Below are 15,550 nucleotides of genomic sequence, written 5' to 3'. Positions count from 1 at the left end.
TGCCAACGCACCGTGGTCACGATTGCACATTGACCTGGCAGGTCCCTTCCACGGCAAGACTTTCTTAGTGGTCGTGGATTCATTCTCCAAATGGATAGATGTGGCCCTCCTACTCACTACTACCACCCGAGCAGTTGCCCAGGCTCTGACTCGCTTATTTGTTACACATGGTCTACCTGACACCATAGTCTCAGATAATGGCCCCCAATTTGCCTCAACAGAATTCAACCGGTATGTCACCAACCTGGGCATCCGGCATATCCTAACGGCTCCCTTTCACCCTGCCAGCAACGGGTTGGCAGAGAGAGCCGTTAGGACAGCGAAAGAAGCATTGGCAAGATTCACTCAAGATGACTGGCACTCTAGGCTCTCTCGTTTTCTTTTAAGCCAACACTCGACCCCTTGTACTGTCACAAACAAATCCCCCGCCGAGTTACTGATGGGCAGACGTTTAAGAACACTATTAGATAGACTGCACCCCCACTACTGCCCTGACACACCGATTGGTTCTAACAGTAGAGTCAGGAGTTTTATGTTACAGGACCAAGTGTTCAGCAGAAACTACGCCGGCGATCCACTGTGGGTGCCCGGAAAGATCGTGGCCATCACCGGCCCAAGATCATACCGTGTCCAGCTAGAGGATGGTCGTATATGGCGGAGGCATCTGGACCAGATAAGAAGTCGCCAGAGCGGGCATGCCAACACCAATCCAGGGACTCTGGTGACTATACAATCGCCGCACCCGAATTCCAGCTGCGACCTCCAAAGTGACCAGTCATCACCAGCCGAGCCAAGAGAATGGACGGTAGACCGGGACCATCCTACAGAGGCGTCAGTCGTTCCCACCAGCGACACCCCCGGGTTACGGGACAATGACAATTTAACAATCCAACCCGGGGGCTGTGACTTTTCCCATACGCCAGACCGGGGCCCAGTTCGATCCAAGGGTCCAGCAGAGCCAGTTCCGGACTCCCAGAACTCCATGCCACCTTGTGTCTCGCCAGAACTGCGCCGGTCTGGACGCTCGCACAAACCACCCGATTATTTAAAGGACTACTCATGTTCGCATCTGGGGGGAAGGAGTGTTATGTCCCCGGGACTAACACAAGTTCCCCATCTGGTCCGTCCATCTGGTGGGGGCGTTCGCAACCCCCATTGGCTGGCTCCCTTTGACAGCCGGCTATAAAAGCCGGCTGCTAGGTCGAGCCAGTTGCTGTTCGCTAGCTAGTCTGCTGTTAGCTGCAGACGCGACAGCCCCCTTTATTCCCCTTGAATAAAGCGTGTTACAGAATGCTCTGGTGTGGCCTCCCCTTTCTTCGGAACTTAACACATTTATTATTAAATCAATGGATTTCTCTGGGTAAATGCTTGTCAAATAGATCTTAGAAATTACTGGCCTGTATTGCTACAGTACACAAGCATTGTTATCAGTGTTGTGACTGAAATGTAGATAAACAGGCAAGGTAAGGGGGAGAGAACAGACTTCATTTCAACAGATTGTCTTTATCTTTCTGTTTCTAGCAAGCGTTGCTTTTCTGACTCCCTGCCCTGTGCTTTATTTCAAGAACACAGCATTGAACCCTTGAGAGACAACATTACGCTAACACAAAATTTTGTTCACTCCATGGATTTTGGAGTGTGTCCTGTAATGTTCCAAGGCAAATGAATATCCCAATCAATAGAAATGCAACAGTTTACTTTGGTAGAAATCTCATCCGGTATTTTGGTTAAAATGTCAATTCAGTAATTCAAGCAGAGCATAAAAAGGGACTTTAATTTCAGCCCCGAAGAGCTGATTTGCTCAGTAGCAGCCAAATATAATTCAATTAAACTGAACATACGGATCAGTTTCATTCTCTTTTGGGACTAATCAGATAGCTATATACATACACATGCACTCACCCGTGTATACATACGCACAAACACGCAGATACATTTATTTTCATTTATTCTCCTAAAATGTGCCTTTTCCGCAAAAGTTTCATAATTATACATGTTTGTGTATGACTTCAAACTATTTGGAAACTACACTACAAAATTCAAGGTGAATTGACCAAAACATAAATATATTTAATTCAAATTTTGATCGAGGAAGTCAGTTCCCTATATGAAGAGTACCAAATTATCTCCCATCCTTATTTCCTTGCTAGAACTAGACAAAGCAGCATTTTTTCAGCCCATATTTTAGCACATGAACTGCTCCTTCTTCAACACATTTCTGTTATCAATTCCTATGAATTCCATACAAATTAGTAGACAGTCTAAACATCTTGAGGGGACCAAGATGTCCATATATGGCAAGATTATATAAGTTATATTAAAAATTCATATGATTTGGAGAACTTCATAAAATGCAACAAATAAAGGACAATTAATGTGAATGCATATCAGCAGTTTATCCTGACAATTTTCTTCCAAAGCAAGATTTTGAAAAAAAGATTAAAAAAATAGAGGATGTGAAGCTTTTGCCCCTTGACTTGAACAATGTTCATAACAACATGAAGAACTGGATTACAAAACATTCCATCCTTATTAAAAGAGTAGGACAAATGAAAATAGATCACAGAATCTTAAATGAATAGAGGCTCTTAAAATTTCCTCAAAGTGTTTTAATAATAGTACAGAGTTTGAAATGCAAAGCAAGTCCAGCCTTGCTGCAAATGTTTAAACTATTGCCGGTGGAAAATGGCAAGCCACAATGGAAATAATGTTGAATTTTTCCCCCTAAAATGGGGAATTATGATTAGCACTGATCTCTCTCTTCCCCTCCTCACTCTTGAAATGCTTAGATTTGCTTGGTGTATTCTCTTCCAAATTAAATAACTAACGTGCACATTTGTTTTGAGCTGCAAACTCAATCACAAAATTCAGAAAAGTGCAGTTTTGTCAATATCCTTAAAATGTGACAACTAGAAATGGAAACAAAAAAATAGATCCAACATGATAAACATAGAATAGGGAAAAACTAAACTTCTCATGGTTTGTACACTGTTTTTCCAACCGTAGTCAAAGATTGATCATGGAACAAATCTATCTATGTGATCATTAGAAATCAAAACAACATGATGATACATAATCAATATTCAATAGTCATAATCATAGTCAATCAACCAATCAGTAGCTGAAGTAGCTTTTTAAATGACAATATTGCATTAATAGCTTATTTTCAGTTTCTGATCTTCTATGTTTTTTTACAGGTTCTGATTTAGAAATAATTCAAAGCCCCAAATTTCTCTATCTTTACAAGTATTACCAACTTTAAATTGAGGGGTTGGGTTGGGTTGGGTTGGCTTCTATTTTAGGAATAAAGGAAAAATTATTTGTGCTGGAGTAGGGGGGAATAGTAAATAGAACTGCCAACCCTTCCAACTTTTTCAGGTGCTTTTTGAATGGAAACAAATGTATACCATTATTAAAGAAAATGTGCATTTGCTATAGAGGGCTATCATTATAGTAGATAAGAACTGAATCATCTTGATGGAAACTGCATCCTTTTACACAGTGGGTGGGTTGCTCCTCAAACATTTCATTCAAGGGGTACATAATTATTCAATACATTTCTAAAGAAAGAACAATATTAAAAACAGGTGGATGGATGAATGCCTGCATATACAGTCACACAGAGCTGTAATTTTCCATGTCATGCAAACCAATTGTCCATAGTTAGATTATATTATTGCTAATATTTTTCTCAAAAGCACAAATTTATTTATAACATTTCTATCCTATTTTTATAATTAAAAATACATCCAGAATAAGCTACAATGAATGAAAATGAATATTAATATTTACAAAGTTTACACAACTTTCTTGAACATCAGATAAACCAACAGTAGAAGAACCAGAGCAGAAGCAGAAGCATCACCACCTGGATGAAGCTTGATGCTAGCAATAGAAAAGACTTTGTGCAGCTATAATTAAGTAGAGAATTTCCAAATGGAGATGTTTATACTAGCAATGCCTCTGCTCTGCCTCTGCTTAGCAAGTACAAGTTTTATTCAAGGGCAGATCCCAAGGCCTGCCAGTTTTTTAATGTTCAGTGAAACCAAGTGAAGGGAGGAGAGCATGTCTTTCAAATCTGTTGTTTCTTACATTATTGGATCAATTATATCTCTGAATGAATAGCTGTTTCTTTGTAGATTTAGTTCATGCTCTTGGTGTTCAAGGTTTTGGGAGCTCTCTCCCCTTGACTTCTTTCCCTTTCTCCAGCTGCAGGCTGATGCCATTCCTTCAACCTTCATTTGAGGGAGAGATTTGGCTGCTTGATGTCCTCCAGGCTGAAAGAATGCAACCACCTGGTTATCAGCAAAAATAAGGAATGGAGCCAGGGTTTATTTCGACACCTGCAAAGAGTTTGCACAAATTTTCAGAGGGACAAAAGATCAGTCTTCCTATTTGGAGAAGTTTGTTTTAAATTCGGCATTCTTATTTTTTTCCATCTAGATACTCTGAATATTTCACAAAGAAAAGCAAATACAAATATATTTTATTTCAAATTCCATACAATTAGCAAATGTGTGTGTATATGTGTGTTTATAAGCAGGGAGGGAAGGAGACACAGCATGTAAAGTTCATAAAGCAGGGGTATCAAACTTGCGTTGTCACGACGGCATCATGTGATGTATTGAGACTCCCCCCCCCCCTTTGCTAAACTGGGCAGTCCGTGGCATGTGACTTATCTGGCCCGCGGACCGCAAGTTTGACAGCCCTATAAAGCATTTCTTTTTTTTTTTCAAAGGAGAAAATAGGCCACCTTCATCCATATAGTTCTTGTTGGGAAACCAGATTTGTAAGTATGATTTTATAGGCAAAAGACAGGAATGAACCATGGTGGGGCAATGGTTAGAGTGCAGAACTGCAGGCTATTTCTGCTGCCTGCTGGATGCCTGCAGTTTGGCAGTTCAAATCTCATCAGGCTCAAGGTTGACTCAGCCTTCCATACTTTTGAGGTTGGTAAAATGAGGACCCAAATTGTTGGGGTATGCTGACTCTGTAAAACCACTTTGCAGTGGGCTGCAAAGCACTGTAAAGTGGTATATACGTCTAAGTGCTATTGCTATTGCTAATCAACAACCCCAGCTCTCTGCAAATCATTTCTTTGCTGTAATTTTTGTTTCCTGATGCTTTGTGTTAAAATAAAAATAATAAAAAATAATAAGCTTCCAGTCTCATTATCCAAAACTATTCTTAAAATGTTATCAATGTTTCCTTATTGTTATTCAAATCCAAGTACCCTCATTTCACAGAGACTCTCTGAAAAGCATCAAACTTAGCAATTTAGTGAGAAAACCAAAAGCAAAATCCAGTCCTTGCCTTGCCCTAAGCCTCTGGTTAGCAGCATTGAGAAAGAAATTCCTCCTCCACAGGGCCAGTGGAGGATCCAGGAAGGGGAAACCCAGTGTGATGCATTAGTTAGAATGTTTGGTTTGGGTCTAGGAGTCTAAGGTGCATAACACAATGACAAAAATTCATACACTGACCCGCATCCAATCACCATATTTCTATATATGTTATACAATGGAGAGAGAGAGAGAGGGCGGGGGAGAGAGAGAGAGAGCGCATGCTGGGAATCCACTTCTGAAAGAATGTCATTTACAGGTACTTCATAGCATAAACTGCTCAATGGTGATATCCTTTTTTTACAGGATAGATGGTTTCCATATATAAAGACTACTTTCTCCATAATTATTTTCTATAAAGAAATGAATCCATGACTCTGGGAGAGATGATTTGGGAAATGTTTGATGTTCCAACCTGTTGGTCAACATCAGTGGAATGTATGTTGTTTATTATTGTCCTGCTGCTTTTAATCCTCTGAGGTTTTTTAGTGCACTGTTCTAGCCATTGAGAGTACAATAGCATGGAAATGTTAGTAACAAACGAATTTAAAAAAACCAAACACAGCTTCTCCAACAGTTTAGAGACATTATGGAAAAGAAAATCTTGCTTCTGGCTTTAGGAAATTAATCACATTTTTTCAGAGAAGACTCTTCAAAAGCATTTGATACAAATCATTGCAGAATTCCAGTTCACTCCCTTTTGTGAGATTGTAATCTGGAAATATATTTGCAGAGGCCCATTTAGCTTTGAAACAGAAAAGGAGGGACAAGAAATACTAGTATATGAAGCATCTCCCATCTGCTGTTGTGAGTTTAAAATGAGTATGCTGTTTGTGCAGTCCTACAGACTGTAGTAAATTTAACACAAATTCAGGAATACAAAACCAAAGCAAGCAAACAAAAACAAATGCCCTCACCCATCTTTAAATTTGCTTTTGGTGGTACAAATGTGAAATTTTCTTAACAGAGCACCAAGAGCTAGTTGACGAAAGATATATAGGAAGAGCCAGAACAATAAATTAGAAGTTCTACATAATTCCAGTTAAAGGATAGAAAATGGAGGAAAGGCTTCAATGTGGGGTAAAAGGGACCTTATTTAAGTAATAGAGGAGATTAAATCTTTATTGACTGAGTTCAGAATTTCTTGTCACTGTATAATGTGATCAGGAAACATTGAAGTTTGTACTATCTCGATAGGGGCAGATTTGGTTTATAAGCGATAGATGTCCCTGGGAGAATGGAATATGGAATATGGAATTGATGGTTCTTGAATGCAATAATAATGCTATATAATGAAAGTAAAACATATGTATGTATGTTTAAAGATAATCCTGTGTTGTTGGCTGAATATGCAATTGATTTGCAATGAAATGTTAGATTGAAGGTGATCTATAAGAAGTGTACATCTGAAAAGAAATGTACCAAAGTCCAAAATAGCTATGTTTGACAATGAACATGAAATGAATAATTGCAAGTTAAATAGTAAAAAAAACCCCTGAAGACATAGATATATCTGTGTACCTTCATATAATGTTCACTAAAGATGAGAAATGGAAGGACAAATTTTAGGACATGCAAATACCAGTAGAGTGGTACTAGGTAGTTATGTACTGTTTTGGGAGTAATGAATGTTTGCTGAGAGAAGCAAAAATGGTTGTGAATAAGAGAGAGCTTTTACTCAGTTTGTTATACTCTATGGAAGTGAAAGGTGGAAATTTCAGGAGAAACATAAAAATAGCTTGAATGAAGGAAATGGTAAGTGTGTATGGTAAAATAGAAAGCAATAAAATAAAGAATAACTCAGTGTTGAATGAAATATATATGGACTGAATTTTAAAGTAAGTGACCAGTATAAAAGTCAGCGCATTGAGTTGGTTTTCTCCTACAGAGATATTATGAACAAGAACCACGTAACAAAAATATTCAAATATTATTTAATAGTTATAAATATATGAAAGATGGCTGGCTCAAAAAGAAGGAGGGCCCAAGAAAGTCAAAATTGAACAAAGTTGATGGGATCCTCAAAAAAAGATAGAAGTGAAAAATTTTTAAAAGAAGAGTAGAAAAATACGGAGCATTATGAAGATAATGCTGTAACTGCATTTTGCTATATTTCTTATTTTTTAGTTCTTTTGATTTTGTGCAATGTTGCTTATCCCAAAAGGGAATAAAAAGTTGGGTTTATACTTATGTATAAATGAAATATTACCATCATTTCTCAAGAAACCCTATTTCCATTCTGAATAGCACTTCTCATTAAGAAGTTTCCCCCAAAGTTACCTGAAATACACTGTCTTGCAATTTCTATCCATGGGATATAATCCTGTCCTTATTTAATTCTTTGTTCCTGGGTCTAATTGTGACCAAGCAAATACCTCTTTGCCCTGCATCAATTAATATGTAATTGCATTCAGGAGGTGAACCATTTATTTAGCTAGCTGATAGCCTTTTGTAGACCTCCATTAATTTCTTATTTCTTTTTAAAACCCTCTAAGCCAGTGACTATCATTCCCTCACACAGCAGGAGAATTTAATTCGCAAATTATGAATTCAATGAAGGACTTTGGTTTGTTGGAATGTGATGTTATTCAATTCTATCCAACTATGATTATATGAGAATAATCATATAATGCATTAGAAATCCTCTTATTTTTCTTTTATATCTAAATGTTGTGAAGAGAGTTTTTCACTCATTTACATTTTCCTTTTCACAAAGGATCCTCTTGATCACAATTTGATGAAATCAGATAGAATGCCTCATTAAGATTTCTTTCTCCTATGTTTTATTGATATGCATATGGTTTTGTGTAGGTGGATGACACTGCAGTGATGTTATGATCAATTATAGACCAAGATACCAGGAACATCTTGATATGCTTTGTCGATATACAGGAATGGTCTCATTGTATTATCTTGTGTTATCTGGATGTGATTATGCATACAATATGAAGAAACTCAGTGTGATTATATGAAGGAAGGTTGCTCTTTTGCCACAACGATGACAACAACAATAACAATATCCCTTCTTACCTCTATGGGTGGTGTGCATCTTTCTCAGTCTCAGTTCTTTTATTAAAGGCCTGCAAATTTGAAGGTTCTTTACAGTATTTTAGATGTTCTTAATATTGCACTCTTTAGGTCAGAGAGCTCTGAGGTTGTTTCTGGGATATATTGGAGTCACAGCCCCAGGTACTCCTACCACCACTAATGCCACTTTGGCCTTTACTTTCCATATGCTCTCCTTCTGGTTCTGGAATTTCTCTAGCTTCTCATGCTCCTTAATGCTGCTATCACTTAGCACTGCTACATTTACCAGCACTGCTGTCCTCTGGTCCTTGTCTACTACTACAATAACTGGTCATTTGACAAGTATTGCCCTGCCTGCCTGGATCTGAAAGTCCCTCAGTATTTTAGCCCACTGATACCTCCTGGTGTTCTAGGGATCTCCCATCTGGACTTGAGAAGGTATAAGTTACATACTGTTCAGATATTATTTTATACCATGTCAGCTGTTTTATTTTGCCATTCAGCATCTGTTGTTCCTGCCTGCATGTTACACCTCACCACTATGTGCCTCTGAAGCCTCTTTGCATAGTCTCCACCTTGGGACATAGACAGTGGGTGGATTCCAATTTTTTTTTTTACTACCAGTTCTGTGCGTGTGGCTTGGTGGGCATGGCAGGGGAAAGTTACTGCAAAATCCCCATCCCCCCCCCCACTAATCAGCTTTCCAGCTCTGTTATCCTGTGCAGGGCAACAAAAGAAGACTCAGACGATCAGCTGGGACTCAGGAGGCAGAGAATAGATAGGGGTGGGGCCAGTCAGAGGTGCGATTTGCCAGTTGTCCGAACTACTCAAAATTTCCACTACTGGTTCTCCAGAACTGGTCAGAACCTGCTGAATACCACTTCTAGTCATATATATATACAAAGGTACTTACATATATGCATGCATATTGAAGGCTCTAAAAGCTGCTACAAATTATCATCAAAATCATATACAGGCTATTCAAAAGTAAACATTTTCATGTTTCAATGGAAGCATCATAAATTCAGGATGGGATTAATTTTAATCCTGAAATTAATTCCAGATTTTTTTCTAATTAAGCCCAAAATGGAATGAGTGGCAGAGATAATTCACAGCATTCTGAAGAGATATAAAATGGGAACTTTTCTTTATATTCTATTTCTGATCTTCAGTCTCTGAGTTTAAGTTGCCAAAACAGCAACATACATGTCATCTATGCACTGACAAATGGAGAAGAATGCTGAGAGTCACAATAATAAATTATGTAGAAAAATAAAAGGTTTTAGGGCTGTGATGATGAACTTATGGCACACGTGCCAAAGGTGGCATGCAGAACACTCTCTGTGGGCACACACACCATCACCAACTGCTCCTGGCTCCTGGCCAGCTGGTCTTTGTGGGCACTGGAGCACTGGAAATGGCCTGAAAAATGGCCCCAAACCAGGCCATTTTTAATCCATTTTTGGGCTGCTTATGGCCTGATAAATGGCCTGAAAACAGCCAAAAATGACCCCCCAAACAGCCAAAAAACAGGTATGTACGCGCCGGCCAGCTGGTCTTAGATGGTGATCCAGTGCATGCACATGTACGCACATGTATGCATGTTCCGGTTTGGGCACTTGGTGCCAAAAAGGCTTGCCATCACTGTTCTAAGGTGACCAAAACAACTCCAGGAATGTGGAACAGAGAGTTGATGAAGGAGATGTGAAAAATACAAAGGGATATGTATTAGTCTCTTTCTCAGTCTATTTTTTTTCTCTCTCTCTAGAAAAAGAAACTTTTTTTGAACATATAAAATGGTTGCTACGTAGCATGTGACATGTATAAAGTAAACAAATAGAGAGAAAGAGAAAGCCACTTATTGTCTGGGTGTATAAGTTCTTGATTCATAGAATGAATCAATTAAGTTAAAAGAACTTATTGTCTATCAAAATCCATTACCATGTTGTCTGATTTGTGTGGCCATAAAATGCTTGAAATAAATCAATAAAATCAGTGGAGAAATCCAAGATATGTTTTTATGGGTGAGTCTTGAAAATGACTTGAGAGGTATAGTCCAGCCATAGTGAAGGAAAACATGGCTGACTTACAGAAGCAACAACCAAGTGTCAAAACTTTTTGGAATTTCTAAATCACTGATTTTAACTGTTTAAGAAAGATGTTAAGTAACAATGTTCATGTTAACTGTGTAAATAAATAAACATAGCCCTTCATTCCTGAGAATGAAAGCAGACTTTTGTTTGTGGAGGCATTTTTATCTGTGTTTTAATAACGGTTTGTTCTCCTTTTTTGCCATTTGTCTTAAGTATTTCTTTCAAGGAATTTCAAGAAGTACACAGAGTTCTTGTTTGCTTACCCATGAGAGACACTAACTCAAGGTGCTCTGTGTTTCATTGTGATAAGAGCAACTGTAGAATGGAATTGTGCTATTTCAGGAGTTGCTAAAGTTGAACAGTATAATTCACTGTATTGGAATAAACTTCCACATTAAACCTGCCTTACAAGTAAAATTATAGACTAACAATAAACACATTTCCCCCCTTCATGTGTAACTATTATGATCTCCACTTATGCAAATGATAATCACTCTTGTGGACAGTGTTAAAGCAAGAGAAAACTTACTCTATGTTCCTCAATAATCAATTTGTATCTTTTCCTTATTTTCCACATGGGGGAAAAGGAACCCCTTTGATTTTTCTGCATTCGGTTAGATAATTTAAGGAGCAATAGCTATCCAAAGTTCTTAACTGTTTATACAAGCCTATCTGAGATATAAGGATATAAGCAATAAATCATCTGCATAGTGGTAATGACATCTAGCTTATATAAGGTTTATTAAAGTTGCGCACAAATGACCTTTGGAAATTATTTCTCTGGCAAGTTATTTCCCTGGCAAAACACCTTACCAAATTTCTCTAGGAATAGCAGTAAATCTTCTATATTCTTCAGGGATATGCTGGCAGTAAAACCTTTTTGATGGCTTTACCCAGTGATAACAACTGCCTTGGCAACTAGATCTCATTTCTAATGTTCAGTAATAGACTTTGAATCATTCTGTGGCCTCTCATATGAAAAAGATGATAAGGAGAGATGAAAAAAAATGAGAATGGGATGACTGCAGTGAGATTCTTGCATTCAACATGTTCTCAGGTTTTATGGACTTCACTTGAAATTAGCCTCTTCCCCTAAACTGTTCTTCTCCTTTGACCGTTCTAATAGTCTTCAAGCCACCAAAAATGTTTTGAGGTTGGTCTCCTGGCAACCTTCAGCAAAGGACTAATTTACCAAAGGACTAATGTAATGAGAAGCTACCTTAGGTAGCAAGTTTAAGAATCATTAATAGCAGGTCACTTTCTTTCCTTGGGAAGTCTCACTCTAGCACTCGCTGGGGGAGAGTCTGCAGCTATTTCCTGCTTCCAATTTTCTTTACAGAATTATGGTGTGAAGAACTCCCCATAACGAGCTTTCCTGCCTAACTATTCCATCATCTTGCTCCTTAGGCTAAACAAGACCTCACTCTCTGCTGATAGGGTGATCATTAAAGAAGGGATGAGAGCACCTTGAGTGAAATCAACATGTTCATTTATATCACTAAACATTGAGTAGGTTGAGATTCTAATACAGGAGGAACTGCTTTTTTTGTTATTTGATTTTTTGTTTGGCATTATTAAATGTATTGGGGAAATGGTGGGAAAAGCAGTTGAACGAACAAACATACATCATTATACTTATTCCAGCCAGGATCCAGGAATATTAAATGCTAGAAGTCAAAAATTAAAATAGCAAGTCAAAGTGGGAATATGACGGGAAGCTGCAACTTCTTCATTGTCAGTTCCTAGCCTCCTGTATTACAGAATACTCTGGTAGAAGAATTGGAGAAGCTGGTTCTTACTTTCTGTGTGATATTTACTAGATTAGCACTTTAATTCAGGATTAAATGCTTGATAAAAGAAATATTTGAATATTTAAATATCAAATATTTAAATGTTTGAATGTTAACATCAGGAAAACAAAGATAATGACAACAGGTGCACATAGACATGCAATGTTTAAAATCAATAAAAACGAAATTGAATTAGTTTGGGAATTTATTTTCCTCAGATCAAAAATCGTTCATGATGGTACTTCTACTCCTGAAATCAAATGCAGGATAACCTTATGCCGCACTGCAATAGTTAACATGAATAAGGTCTGGAAAAGCGGAGATATTGATATAAATATAAAAAGCAGGTTAGTTAGAGAATAGTCTTCCCTACAATGATGTATGGGTATGAGAGTTGGACACTAAGCATGGCTGATCGAAGAAGAATTGATGCCTTTGAACTGTGTTGCTGGCATAAATTATTATGTATACCACGGACTGTCAGAGCAACCAATAGAGAAATGCTGAATCATATAAACCAGATACATCATTAGAAGCTAAAATTACAAGATTATGTTTGATTTACTTTGGCCACATCATGCATGCAACTTCATTGGAGAAGTCAGTGATGCTAGGAATGGTTAGTGGAAGAAGAAGGGGCAAGCAAAATACATGTTGGCCTGATAACATTAAAACTGATACAAAATTGCAAAGACTCAGAAATGGCTGAATGGTTAAAACAACAACAATAGAAACATTACCAGCAACTGATGTGGCATTAGAAAACAGAAATTAAAATTGGGGATGTAACTTTCTTTCATCTAGCTTCCTTGGATATACTGCAACTTTAACCTAGAGAGGTAGTAAGAGTATCGCTACCCATCAGCTGGCCAAATTTGAATGCTGCTGCATTTGGGTGACCAGGGAAATATAGGAATACTATTTAGTGTACTATTCTTCTTTGCCATAGTATTAAGTATTAGACTTTTTGGAGGAGTTTGGAGTCCATGCTGAGGTTATCCAATCCAGAATCACTCAAGATTTCATGCCATTCCACAAAGCTCTGTGTTATTTCTTATGCTGTTTAGCATATACACGAAACCACTGAGGGAGTCATTTGGAGTTTGGTTTCGGATACAGTCAGGATGCTGATGATACCCAACTGAATTTTGCCTACTTGAAAATGAGCTGGGAGAGGTAGAACAAGCTGAAACTCAATATAGTTAAAATAAAGGTGCTACAAGTTAGAAAACAAAATGAATTTTGAGACTGAGGTGAAATTTGGTCAGAATTGGGTTTCATTTTATTTATTTATTTTTATTTATTTTAATATGTAAATTCCTTACAAGATAATAGGCATAAGTAAAAACATAGTTATGAATACATGGGTACAAATAAAAATATATATAAAAGAAACAATAGGACAGGGATGGTAGACACATTGGTGCGCTTATGCATGCCCCCTACAGGCCTCTTAGGAAAGGGGTGAGGTCAATAGTAGACAGTCTAAGGTTAAAGTTTTTGGGGTTTGGGGAAAAAAACCACAGAGTCAGGTAGAGTATTCCAGACATTGACCACTCTGTTGCTGAAGTCTTATTTCCTGCAATCAAGTTTGGTGCAATTAACCTTGAGTTTGTATCTACTGTTTGCTCTGGTGTTGTTATGGTTGAAGCTGAAGTATTCATTGACAGGTAGGACATTGCAATGTATGATTTTATATACTATACTTAGATCGGACTGAAGGCGACGTAGTTCTAGTTTTCTAAGTCTAGAATTTCCAGTCTGGTGGCATAAGGTATTCTGCAACGAGTAGAGAAGTGGAAAACTCTTGTGAAATATTTCTGGACATTCTCAACTGTGTTAATATCAGATACGTAATGTGGGTTCCAGACTGATGAGCTGTATTCGAGTATTGGTCTAGCAAATGTTTTGTATGCTCTAATTATTAGTGTAATATTACCAGAGAAAAAGCTATGTAAGATTAGGTTAACAACTCTTAACGCCTTTTTGGCTATGTAGTTACAGTGGGCTCTGGCACTTAGGTCATTTGAGATGAGTACTCCAAGATCCTTGACAGAGTTTGGATCATCAACAAGGTCTTGACTATTCAGCCTGTATTTTATTTTCTGATTTTTTTTGCCAGTATGTAGGACAGAGTATTTATTTGTTGAGATTTGAAGTTGCCATTTGTTTGACCATTCTGAAACATAGTCAAGGTCTTTTTGAAGGGTAGCAGTATTGTCTGTGGTGTTGAATAGCTTTACATCATCAGCGAAGAGAATGCAGTTGCTTTTGATATGATCACAGAGGTCAATTATGTAGAGTATGAAGAGAGTTGGTCCTAGAACACTGCCTTGGGGTCACCACTGTTGACAAGTACAGAATTTGATAGGACCCTCCAATTTTGACCATTTGTTGTCTGTTTGACAGGAATGCTTCAATCCAGTTATGCAGGTGTCCAGAGATACTGTAAGATTTTAGTTTTAGGAGTAGTTTGTCATGTACCACTGAATCAAAGGCTTTACAGAAGTCTATATAGATTGCATTTATTGCTTTGCCCTGTTTGAGTTGTCTAGTCCATATATTTTTTCAGTGTAAGAGTTGCAGATTACATGATAGTTTTTTTCCTAAAACCAAATTGTTTATTAGAGAGTAGGTTGTTTGTTTCTAGGTGGAGGATGATGGATTGGTTAATAAGACTCCAAGACTTTACAGGTGAAACAGCATAAAGAGTTTGGTCTGTAATTTTCAACTAGGCTGGGGTCTCCCTTTTTGAAGATGGGGATGACCGTGGTTTTAGCAAGGAGCTGGTCCTGAAAGATTTTTTCAAAGATTATGCTTAGAGGTTTGGATATGGCAGTGGGTAGCTTTTTTAAGAAGTAGGCACATATTCCGAAAGCGCGGGTGGAATTGGTGCATAGAAGGTTTTCTTCTTGTTTAATGTGATAATTGGTGCATTCAGTTTTTATTTGGTGGCATAAATTTTTGTATCGGCTTTTGAAGTTGGCAATGAGACCAGATTTGTTTTTCCCGCCAAAGTGATATCTTTTTGAATTGAAGCTTCCTTATTGTTTTGGGTAATTTGTTTTTTTCTGGTTTTGGGAGTTGTTAATGGTACATATAGTTTGATGACTCTTTTGACTTCAAGTAAAAATATGTTGTAATGGTCTTCTACAGTATTGCATCCAGAGAATAGAAATTGCCAATCAAGGGATGAGAGATTGTTGTTTATAAGATCATAGTTGCCTTTTTTGAAGTTATAATTGGGGATTCTGTCGTTGTGATTATTTTTGTGTGGATGTATGTTGAGACAAAAGTCAAT

At 37.7% G+C, this 15,550-nt stretch overlaps 1 long non-coding RNA gene across 1 annotated transcript in view; it reads left to right on the top strand.

The window, feature by feature from the left end:
* Window positions 1-4,363, top strand: part of LOC148127564 (uncharacterized) — a 141,097-nt gene extending 136,734 nt beyond the window's left edge. The window contains exon 4 of the long non-coding RNA XR_015743139.1: window positions 4,210-4,363. This is a non-coding gene — a long non-coding RNA (uncharacterized LOC148127564). The remainder of the gene's footprint in view (window positions 1-4,209) is intronic.
* The last annotated feature ends 11,187 nt before the right edge of the window (window positions 4,364-15,550 follow it).

Source organism: Pseudonaja textilis, chromosome 1, assembly GCF_049901715.1.
Source record: "Pseudonaja textilis isolate UNSWEBS1 chromosome 1, rPseTex1.2, whole genome shotgun sequence".
In the NCBI taxonomy this organism is placed as follows: domain Eukaryota; kingdom Metazoa; phylum Chordata; class Lepidosauria; order Squamata; family Elapidae; genus Pseudonaja; species Pseudonaja textilis.
The sequence above is the reverse complement of the archived record's forward strand: the minus strand, read 5'-3'. Positions and strand labels throughout refer to the sequence as shown.